Here is a 12,813-nt window from a genome sequence, read left to right as displayed (position 1 = left end):
TAACGGGAAGGGTATAAAAGAGTACACTTGGGCATGAAAAAATAGACTACATGGTGATAGTTTGAGACATACTGTAGCAGCAACTACTGACCTTCCAGAATAGCTTAAAAGCAACTCTTATCTTGTAACAGTTGCAAAATCCAACACTTAGCACATGTGCATTCTTCTCTAAATAAGCCCCTTAATGTTTACATATAATAATAAATTTTATGTATTGGACAAAGTTAATGATTGATAGATTTTCATGGAAGTTGGACTATAAGGGGTAAATTTATTAAGATTCGAGTCTAATCGAGATTGTTTTTTTCTAATCTCGATTTGCATCACCTAAACTCGGATGATTTCCCTATTTTTAAATTCTCAAATTTACTAAGAAGTGAGTTTAGCTGAAAGTGAGTTGGCCGACGGTGAAGCAGATCGAGATTTCTCCCCCAAGTAGCAAGGTTAGATGAGATTACTCACCCGAGATTGCAGTGTCTTCTCTCTCGAGCAAGCAGCCTACACATATCAGTGAGATATGTGAAGGCTGCTTGTGTGTTGTACCTGTAATAAATGGGTTAAATGTTTTATACATTTACATAGCCCCCCCCAAAAAAAAGCATAACCAGCCCCAGACTGCTCAGCCAGTCCTGGTTCCTAAAATTACAGGGAACAAAACGAGTAGGGTATCCCCGTAATTTAGGAGCGAGCACCTGGCTGCAGGGCCAGTGCTAGTTTTAAATATAAAGGGGAAAATGCATAGGGGCCCCCCTATATTTAAAACCAGCACCGGACCCAAACTGACCAGGGTGTAATGTCATAGCCAGGTGACCCTATCACCAGGTCTCCAGGGCCAAAGCATTAACACTCTAAGCCAGTCAGCCCAAGCCAGGGATCTCAGGGGAGGAGGGGACCACCCCAAGAAGGGGTCCCCCTCTCATAAAACCCCAGGCTTAGGCTGAAGCCCGGGCCTCTTTCCCACACCCATGGAGCAGTGGGTACTGGGGTAATAATGGGGCAAATAGTTCAAAACTATTGTATTTTACAGTAGAACTACAGCTGCCAGCATGCCTGCCCTTTGGCACTTGTGGAACTACAAGTGTCAGCAGGTGTCCGGCACCAGTACCCCCACTGTAAAATAGTTAAAGAAACACAGAGCCTGATACAGAGCTGGACGCTATCCGCAGTGAGCTCGCTATTGCCGATGGTTGCTAATTTGCATATGCATCGCAGTGTGTGTGCACAAGCTACACAGTGCGTTTGCAAATCCCTCGCTCACACAGCAAAGGCAACCCAGCAGAGTGAGTGACAGGAGAAGCCGTTTGTGGGTGGTAACAGGGGCAGTCCAGTAAAAACGGGGGAGTGGATGTGCGAACGCAGGCGTGCCTGAGTGTTTCAATGCCTTTTTAGAGGCGTGCATAATTAACAGGCAGCGTCATAGTACACGTCACCAGCCATTTCTTTACTCGCTTTTTCTCGCAATGCCTGCGGTAGAAAAAAGGTACCACAAGCACTGCGTTCACATCCGATAGTGGTCGATGTACAAATGTTTTCATAAACTTCCAGGAGATGAGGTGGGGCAGTGGGCGTCTCTGCATTCACTAAGGTAAGATGGGCGTGCTTATGCCTTGGCGAGCGATCACTCCCCGCTGCATCACTTTCAAATATTTGCATATGCATCGAGCGAGCGTACGCTCATAGCGACCGGGTCTTAATCAGGCCCACAGTACACACACAATGTCTAAAGTACAACTTTATTACATTCACCTACCTCACTCACACATACTTACCTACTGTCAGCTGATCTGTCTACTTCTCCCATGTAGAATCCAATGGGTGTTCCTGTAAAAAAGATCCCATGCTCACCTCTGTTCTTGCACTACTCTCTGTAGCATCCACGTACTTGGAAAAATAACAAACCGAGTGTCCCGATCCAAGGCGGACAGGTGCAAGTATATGTTGTGACAAATACATGCACCTTGCGAAATGACAGATGATCACTATGATCTATATTTCACATGGGCCGCTAGCCAATCAGCGGCCGCTTTGCATGTAGCGCCTGCTTATTGGCTGGGGCCCACATGTAACCAGCCAATGAGCAGGCGCTACATGTAAAGCGGCCTTTTTTGTAGTGTTTAGGCCACATTCATTGTGTATGATGTTATAAATAATGACTATTGTAATATACCAAATAACTGAAAAATTACACTTTTTTTATTCAACATAATTCAAGAGAAATACAATTATAAAATACAAATCCAAAGCATCCTAAACTAATTACGGTTTACTGTACATCAGGTTCCAGGGGCAAACGCAGGATATTTAAGGGGGGGTTTCCATACAGTATATATTGAAATATAAATATATATGAAAATGGATAATAGTATATTTTGTCCTGGAGACTAGCAAGGACAGCAAGAACAAGCAGTAATACCACTGACAGATAAGTCACTAAAGCAGAACAGAGCTTCTTTAGATGTTTAGTATAATGTACATAGCAATGATTCCCATCCAGCCTGTAGGAACTTATCTTAGTACCACTGTAATAGAATGGATATGCCCTCGACAGGCACTGTCATTAGCAAACCCAAAATCATGGTTAACTATTGGGTTTAAAACCTCTAGAGCACAACCCTTCCCCCCTACCCCGCACACAGTATGCGCACACACACCTCTGCGTATATAAACACAGCCGACAGCATTGTAAGAGAGACTCGCAGCCTAGGGCTCGTTTACCACACGCATACTCACAATGCACACTCCTGCGGACAGATTCGAGAGAGAGCGGAAGGCAGTGACTGCGAGTGGCCTGCGGCGCTCGGCTAGCTCTAAGCCCCATGGGAGCTGTCTGGGGGGAGCTGTACTCTTCCTGGATTCAACCAGCCAGCCTCAATGTGGATATGAGGAGACTGCTGCCGCGCTACGGACACAGCTGCCTCCTGTTATTGTTCATCTGCGGTGATGGATTGGCGGGTAGGGGGGGTTTCTAGGTATTCGGAACCCCCCCCTGCGTGCGCTAGTGGGTTCATTGAAGCAAATACAAATGACTAGCAAATCATTAGAGTAGCCTGAAGGGCTGAAATTACAGAAAGATTGCAAACTTGGTCTGACTTTCCCTTAACCGTACAGCTACATGGAAACTGACCATACCACAAACAATACAGCTTCCAGAGGCTCCAAGAACAAGGATTGCAGATGCCCATGGGCAAAGGTGAACTGTGGATTAGAATGTGTCTTCTTATATCATTTCCTATGAAACACAATTTTGGACATATAGGAGTCTATTCAACATCCCTTAATTTTTTACAAAAGAGGATGAAAATTAACATTTTCCTTTACTCCTTCACTTTTGTAAAAACGAAGGCTCAGGGCTATTCGTCAATCATTCGTCAATCATGTAACGCATGAGATATCACAGATATCTCCTGGTTACAATTCTGCCCCGAAAATGTTCACAGTCCCCATACTTTAGTGTAAATTGTGTAATTCATCAAGTTACGAAAAAGCATTTTTTTCTGAACTTGACAGTGATACTGTACACCACTATGAGAAGGCGTACAGCATCAAAAACCATGTACAAGCTGCTGTTTACACAGCAGCTTGTGCAGCAGAGAGAACTATTCAGATCCCTCTGCTGTGTTTACTTACCTCCGGTGTCTCTGGATGCCACTGGCTCCCGTTTGTGCACTTGTGCCGGGAAGGGGGGGGGAGCTTGTGCCAAGGGGTGCCAAGGGGAAGCTTGTCACAAAGGCGACAGCGGCAGCTTGAAGGTGGGGGGGATGCGGCAGCTGGGTGCTATCACCATTACAGAGTAGCCGGCGGGGGAGGCTGACAGACTGGACCAGGCAGCTCAGTGGGGAGGACATGGGATGCACCACAGAAGAATAACCAGAGACAGGGGACACCCTGACAGCAGATGCTGCAGCGGGAGGTGAGGATTTTGGAACACCAGAGCAGAGGAGCCGGCAGCCGAAGGAGGGAACGACAACACCAGTGAAGAAGAACCAGGGGCAGGAGGGAGACAGAGGAGACAGTAGCGGGGTAGGGGAGTGGTCGTGCATGGGAGCAGAGGAACCAGCAGTGGGGAAGGAGGGGGGAGACACCAGAGCAGAGGAGCAAGCTGCAGAGAGGGGCTAATTGGATATGAGACACCGGAGGAGGGAGGGGATTGAGAGACACTTGAGGAGAGGAGCCAGCTGCAAGAAGGGCAGATTGGGAAGAGGATGCTGGCAGGGAGTGTGGATACTGGGGATAGAATGTGCGGGTAGGGAGCAATGGAAATTGGGGAGAGAGTGCTGGCAGGAAGCAGGGCCGGCTCCAGCAGTCTGAGCACCCTGTGCTGGCCCGGTAGATAGCGCCCTGTAATCGCGCTGGAAATTGGGGATGTGGCCTCATTTCCATAGGCCACGCCCCCTGTGTGACGCTATTTGGAGGCGTGAATGCATGGCACCCCTCCAAATAACGTCAGGCTGGGGGTAAAGCCAAGCCCGCTGGGCTTCCCCCTGCCCTCTGCGGTCAGTGAATGGATGCCGCGCGCATGCACGCAGCATCCATTCACACTCCGGGGGTCCGGCAGCGTTTCACAGCTGCGGCGGTGGGGGTCCCCAACCTCCCGATTTGACCACCTGCGGGCCACTTCGGCCCACAGGTGGAACAGCGGGACAGAAATCGGGATGTTGGGGAGGGGTGCGCACTCTATGGGTGGCGCCCCTGTGTGACCACACTAATTGAACACCCCTAGAGCCGGCCCTGGCAGGGAGTGCAGAGAGCAGGGACAATCGCCCAGCTGAGGGGCTAAAGTATCACATTTCCGAAAAACTGTCTCCGCAAAAATAGCAATTTTTTGGAAGTGATACTTTAGTAATCGAGGGATGATGGATAGGTCTGAATTTAACAATTAACTCTCAGCAAAACTAAAGTATCACCACTTACATTTTTATCATGGTGAATATGGCCCATAGAGTTATGCTGTTTGTCTCTGGCTATGTGTTTGGTAGGGGTTATACATGCAAATGTTCAAAAGGCATCTCAAGTGCCACAGATTACATATAAAATAAGAAAATTCCCCACCAGAAGGAGGACACACGTGGGCTACATAGGAGGTCAGGAAGGAAAAAGCCCCTACTCTCAAAAAATGACATAAATTCCAGACTGAAAATGAAGTTACAGTTTCCTTGGATATAGACCAAGACTTCTGGGGCAGTGTGCTCTAACAGACCAATTATGGCCAGAATATCTGCTTTTAGGCAAAATAATCTTATAACATTTGAAAAGTATAGAGGCAGAAGAAAAAGGCTCAATCATTCTGTGTATATTACATTAGGTCTATGCAGGCCTAGTGTTTTTAATGTCCCATACAGGCACCATACAATAAGAGGGTATTAGAGAGACTGCAATACAATACAGAAACTCTCCTGGTGATCGCTATGAGTGAACACTTTCCTCCATTTATGCTACGTACGGTACAGTATGTGGAAAATGAGAAGATCAGTGTGTAATATGTTCTTATTTTCTTCCTATTTTCTTCAGATTTGTAATGAATTATTTCAACTTGCTTGGCTTATCTGTGTATACTTACATACAATTAGGTTTACACTGCATTTTTTCTTCAAAGCTTTTCTTCAATATGTGCAATTCTGCATTTTCTAGAGAAGTGAGAGATATACCATCCAGGTAATCATTCATCGGTGTCTGTACTTTACAAATGAGATACAAACAGCCAATTTAATAATAATACTCACTTATTACTACTTCTGGCTTACTGCCCGGCTTTCTTTGTATGGGTGCCCTGTTAGTCCAAAACACTAGCCGCTGCGTGTTGTTTAGCACATGTAACCAGGGGGGAGAGGAATAGGATCCACATAGCCTATAATATGAAAGTTGGTCCAATCAGGGATTGGTCATGGCCCATTAGTGGCAAGCCCTTATCAACCCAGGCTGAGCAGGATAAAAACAATGCAAAGAAGCACATACAGTAAACTGTCCCCACAAGTCGCTGACCACCTGGAAAACTCCTGTTTTGGCCTATGGGCATCACACCCCTTGTGAATGCCAGTGCATACATAAGACCATATATTGGTCCACCCAGGCTTCTTATCCCTTTCTGGCCCTATGTTCTCTGTGATGGTGGTGATGGCAACTGTAGGGACGGAATAGTGCTGTCTCTAAATGAAGGACAAGGTTCACGAGTAGGAGAGTGCAATTTCAAATCAGCAATAACAGTGTTATCCTACCATACATCAAAGCAGAATAAAAATGATAGAGGGAATTCTGGGCCTAATTCAGATCCGCATAGCGCTCGCGAGCAGGTTGATGTTAGGCCACTCTGCATGCGCACGCCGGATCTGGCTCCGACGTGCGCATGCGCGAGACTTGGCTAGCGACGGGCGCTCCGTCGCTCCTGGTCTCGCACCAAAAGGGGCGGCTGTCGATTTTGATCGACAGCTCGCACCGTTTTGGAGGCGTGGTGTGGGTGTGGCTTCACAAATGGAGGCGTTCCCATGCGAACGCCTGCCGTTTGTGGGCGGCCCCACTGACATCACAAGTGATGTCAGTGGGAGAGCTTCCGGCTCTATTACAGCCAGAAGCTCTCTGGGGCTTGCGGCCACGAGACCCTACCACAAGGGTCTCGTCGCAAGCCCGATGGTCGCGATGGTCTTGATTATCGCGACCATCATCCTTGTTGCTCGCTATAGCTGTGGGTGGCGAGCGGCCAGGAGGCTGCTCCAAAAAATCCCCCAAAAAACAACGCCCTGATTCAGAGCGAGCGCTCTTTCAGAGTGTCCGGCTCTGAATCAGCGCCTCTGTGAGGATCAATTAAGGGCAAGCTTTTGCGGACAAATGCAGAATGAGGTAAATATTCCATGGATCAGTTTAAAAAATATAATTTATCTGAGGAGTTTACTGTTATTGGTGACATATTTTTGGACACTATTGTTACTATTGGTACAGTATATAAATGGTTGCTACTGATACTGCTTACATATTATTGCCAACTATTTTTGTTTTGAGTATATTACTGGGCGCTACTAGTACAGCTGACACATCATTGGGAATTATTGTTGTTACAGTTGTCACATTACTTGACTTTAGTGCTACTGGTTATGTAATATTGGACATTATTATATAATTAGGAATTATAGTTGCATCTAGTATACTAAGTGACATTACTACAGTACCACAACTTTATATATTACTGGGAGTCAGTACTACTAATGAAATGCTGATGCAGTTCACAGTTATCCCAGTGGGACAAAAGTAAATACATTGTTGCTTCTACATGAGGACGAATAGATAACCAAGGAAGAAGGGATGAACATCTCATGGGGAAGTCGGGGACTGATCCAAGATTTGCCAAATGCTCATTATCCTCCTAACTCTGGTAGGAAGCCAACCATTGAGACGGTATGTAGATAATTTATTGGGGATTTGTGATGTGCCTGTACAGCAATTGTAAGTGTAACTTATTAAAATGATTTTTAGAGTACTCCACACAGCATTGCATTAGTTATCTCTAATTCCTTTTTTTGTGATATATGAAAATGGAAAACACGGATCTATGCGCTGTCTAAGGAAGAAACAAGATCTCATATAGATTGTGAAAGGCTCAGGGCATGATTCACAGTTGGACGCACACGCGGCTGCATCTGTATGCTTAATGACAATACAAAGTCCTTCCCTGGCGTACATCCGTGCGTCCGAATGTACAAGGGCTAAGACGCCCTCCCGCAGCGCAGTCTCTAGATGCTACATTATTGTCTGATGTACATGGAAACAATCTGTTCAATTGTGCTCATTTTGACAATCGCTGGATCAGTCTAAAATTAACCACATGTAGATCTTATTATAATATTCTCTTAAAGGCCAGTAGCAAGTTTAAACTTATTCAGTTTCATTCAGTAATCAATATTAAAATACCAGGCGAATGAATAAAGGTGAACATAGTGAAATTGGTATTTAATGTAACAGGAAGAGGATTTGGTGTTCTTAGAAACGGGATACGTTCAGTATCCGGACATAGGGGATGTCGGCTCTTATAACACCGGCAACGGAGCCCGGACACCTGTCAGAATCCCAGCGCCGGCATCCCGAAGATAAGTAGCGGGGTTGGGGGAGGGTTAGGGTAGGAGTTAGGGTTGGTCTCTGGAGGCAGAGTTAGGCACTAGAGGTGGGAGGGATAGGTTTAGAGTATGGGAAGGGGGAGGTTAGGTTTAGGCACTAGGGGGGAGGTTAGGTTCAGGCACTGGGAGGGTTATGGTGCGGAGAGGGGGAGGGTTAGTATACCTACCAACAAGTGTCAGTATCCTAACACCGCCGAGATTTTGACCACCAGGATCCCAAGCGCCGGTATCCCGTACCCATCCCCTTAGGAACAATTGGATTTTTAAGTCCTGTTTCCATTACAGATCATTTACTTCTGTCTCTTATTTCCAACTTCTTTCCCCCACTAGTTGCAAGGAGGTCCAATTCATACGTCTTTCTTTCCTTTTTTCTCACTGAGTTATCACCCTGGCTCTTATCCATATGTTGTTGGAGTCCTGTATAGGAGATTGCTAAAAGAACTGCAATCAGCAGAAGTCAGGATTGGTTAACCATAAGATTGGTAAACCATTTCATACCTGACCCAGAATATATAGTACTGTAGGTGGCTTTTTAGGTAGGGTTCAAAAATTTTTAATTTTATTTTGAATGTTGTAGTGAAACAAAGTAACGATTGAGAAAGAGGAGCAGCAGTAGACACATTCGTGATTGATTGCAGAAGGAATAATCCAAACATTGGGAGACCTCAAAGAAGGATATTGCAATAATCAATACAGGAGTTTATACGGAATAGATCAGGAGAAGTGATGCATCCTGTGTGAGAAAGGACAAGGTTGCCCAGCTGGACACTTCAGAATTTTTTCTTGAATTTTTGTTGACTTATTGAGAATGAGTGAATTCAGAAGTAGAACTTGTAGAGTATATGAATTTACTAAGAGAGATAGTATAAACCGAGAACAGTAGATGACCTAGACCTTATGGTAATTTTGAGGTCCCCACTGTCTGAGCAACTCCATCCCTGGGCTGACCAGTTTGGGGCTGGTTAATATGATAGCAGGGAGACCCCACACTGTGCACCTCCCTGCTATGGCATTAGCCCCCTGGCTGGCTCAGCCTGGTGCTGGTTATAGGTAAATAGAGGATACCCCATGCCAAGTGTTAATTGATCATTTCTAGTTTGGAGAAGGCTATCAACATTGCTGCCAAACATTGTCGTGGAGCTGATAGAGGATGCTTTAATTAATGTGTTTCATGTGAAAACAGCATTTCCAACATGTTGACAGAAGTGTTATATTCTCATGTCCTAAATGTTTTCTTACAGGGATGTGGATTGGAACATATGTAAGTTTTGATATTCTGAAGACATGTGAAACTTCAAATGTGTGTAATCAGGGGCGTCTTAAGAGAGGAGGGGGCCGTGGGCACTCCCCGTGCGGGGCCCCCTCCTCTCTTCCCGGTGGCCGGCAGCCGACTGACGCGGCTGGCCAGCCACAGGAGCATTAGTAGACTCCGGGCACTAGAGTATGCCTGAGTCTACTGCGCATGTGCAGAATGCCGGGAAAATGGCCACGGTGGCAATTTCCGGTGTTCTGAGCAGCGCTGACACCCACCGCGGGATCAAGGACAGGTAAGTTTAAAATAATATGGGTGCAGGGTGTGCGGGGCCCATGTGCCCCGCACACACCACACCCATTATAGATACGCCACTGTGTGTGATGCTCGATTGTGTCATGTGATGATAGGCAGCCTTGAACGAGGCGGGATGTTGGATGAGGAGCAATCCTGTGCTGCCTCCATCCATACTGCAAGTAGGTAACTGAGCCAGCGGTCTCTAGGACCTACCAGACCTCTGCAGGAGGCCTGACTTCCGACATGCGCCAATGTGCATGCTCGTCCTGTTGCTGCATCTTTCCTCCATAGCGTTCAGTGTGTATGGACATGTTCTATGAGACTCTAGCTTGCAGAATAGAGCCCTACAGGTATCTCAACTACCTTGCATCACCACTGCTAGTATAAAGGGGAACAGCGGCACTAACCATCAGGGTGTATGTCATATTACTGCCTGGCGCAATACAATGCCCAGCAATTCCCTTGCGCTCCAGGCTGCACCAGTATCAGTATTGCACCTGTTTATCGCTGTGTTTCAATGCTAAATTTGGTTCCAGCTGATTAAATAAATCTAAGAGTTGGTTAAGCTGTACCAGGTGTGGACTAAATGCCACCATTAACAACATATTGTGCAATACACTTAACACCATTATACAATACACTCTGGCCAAGGGCATTATTTTCCAGCTGGACAAATATAATAATATCCAGTGTGCTGAACCCAGACACGTCTTCTGCTGTGACATACTGCTAACAGGCTAGAGACACAGTCTAGCAGCCACAGGTTATTACAGCGTCCTACCCCTGCTGAGCAATACTCTACTAATAACACCGCCCCACTCCTAGAATGAAGTGGCCACTGATGCCAATCACATGGAGTGCTTTCCTCGTGAAACACCGTGCTTTCCTATCAAAGGCATTTTGTAGGGCAACCACCAGGCCAGAGGTTGCTGGTTTTATTACTTGTGTAGATCAGGTTGACCACTTTGTGTGTGTCTGCTCCTAAGGGGCTGTGATGAAACCAACCTAATGTGGGTGTACAAAAGTGATAATTACTTATGTTAATCTTGTTTGCATGGAGTCCAGGTTTATTTTAATTTTTTATCAGAACACAGCTCCTAGCCTTGCAGCATGATGGGCCCCAGAGTAAGACTTTAGTACTCAAATAAAAAATTTTTTGCTCAGAATATGAGATGCTGTGGGACCGTGACCAAGTTCTGATTTGTACAGATACACCAGTAAATAAGCTACAGCTAAAGCTAAGGGTTTAATGTTATCTCTAGCATATAATGTTCATAGAGTCACCATCTGATGTAATAAGTTATAATTCTAATGGTTGTTCTATATTTCCGATATCTGCTGTGGTACCCACCTAGATACATTGTTGTGATGCTTGAAACTCCCCAGAAAATGACTATTTTCAGGTGAAATCTTGCAAATATATTTTAAATAAATATGGACCTTGGTGAGAACAGAGTGGTAAGAGTAGGAGTCCAAGGCCACCTGGTTTCTCTCCAGGTCTTGGAGAGTGTGTTGGTGTATTAGATGCAAATCTTTAAAGAAGAGCTCTGCAGTGTCCAGGAGTAAGTCATTTTTCAATGGTGGCCAGAAAGTAACAGAAATAATGAATGAAAGCTAGCTTATTAGTGACATATCAGACTGTCAAGAACCGTGGTCACTCTCAGGGTCGAGCTGCTCTGTCCTGGTGGGGGTCCTGGCATGGGGTCTCAAGGAGGGTGCTGTCGGTGGGTACTCCGTGTGATGGTGGTCTCGGGTCCAGAGCTCCGGTGCCTATCCCCCCAGCTCCGGCCACTGAGCGCTGTCATTACGGCTCCTGTCCAACTAGGTGTGTCACTGTAGGTTCCTCAGTGTGCTGGTGGTCTCAGGGGGTGAGGGGTTCCTGTGGCATTCCCACCCTAGACACTGGGTGCCGCCATGTTGATCCTGGTCGGCTGACTGCCATGGCTCCAATGTTTAACCAGGTCAGTGGCCACCTGACGGCATCAGCCAACCCTTGTGATTCACAAGGTATAAAGCATCGCTGCTGTCAGTATTCAGTGCCTGATCTTTGTTGCTAATACATGCTCCTAACTTTAGCACCCATGCTGGTTATGCTTGTCTATGACGAATCAGTGTTTTTCTTCAAATTCAGTCTCAGTCCGGCTCCAGTGTATTTCCAACTCTGATCCATTCCAGCATCAGTATATGCTCCAAATACTCTTCAATTCCAGTATCAATATATGCTCCAAGTCTGATCCATTCCAGCATCAGTATATGCTCCAAGTCTCATCCATTCCAGCATCAGTATATTCTCCAAAGACTCTTCCATTCCAGTACCAGTATATGCTACAAGTCTGTTCATTCCAGTATCAGTATTTGCTGCAAGTCTGATCCATTCCAGCATCAGTATATGCTCCAAATACTCTTCCATTCTAGCATCACTATATACTCCAAGTCTGTTCCATTCCAGTATCAGTATATGCTCCAAATCTGATCCATTCCAGCATCAGTATATACTCCAAAGACTCTTCCATTCCAGTATCAGTATATGCTACAAGTCTGACCCATTCCTTCATCATTACATTCTCCGTCTGATTCATACTCCAGTGTCTACCATAATCCTGTCTTGGTCCCTGTGCCATTACGTGACAATGCCATCCTGGTGTATACTATCTATGAAGAGGTCTTATATCAGACCATCCTTATTGCACATCCCGTACCACCAGAGAGCAGGCATTGGGTCCTCATCTGAGCAATCCAGAGTTCCCAGTTCTGATGCAGACATTCCTAAGGGTCCAAAAGAAAGGGAGACTAAATTTATGCAGGATGGGAGTGGGAATAAGGGTTCTACTGTTGCATTTGCTGAGATACTGTAGGTAGTGATGCTGGAAGTGAGTAAGGGAAGAGATAGGGCTAAGAATGGGAGCTATGTCAGAAACAATCAGATACAGACAGAGATGAGATTGGGATTTATTTGGAGTCCACCATAACCAGGTGTATGTTAGACACAGAGATATCACATTTGATAGAAAAGAGGATGGTCGAAAGATTGTAAAGTGCACGAGTAATTTTAATGGGGATTTATAGAAGGCTGTATTGGGAAAGAATGCAATTAAAAAATAAATAGATATAGCAAAACAATAATGGATTTCAAGACAATGGGGGATATTTACTGGAGAATGATAA

Source organism: Taudactylus pleione, unplaced genomic scaffold (assembly GCF_031769625.1).
Source record: "Taudactylus pleione unplaced genomic scaffold, aTauple2 ptg000089l, whole genome shotgun sequence".
Taxonomy (NCBI): Eukaryota; Metazoa; Chordata; class Amphibia; order Anura; family Myobatrachidae; genus Taudactylus; species Taudactylus pleione.
This window is presented reverse-complemented; position numbering follows the sequence as displayed.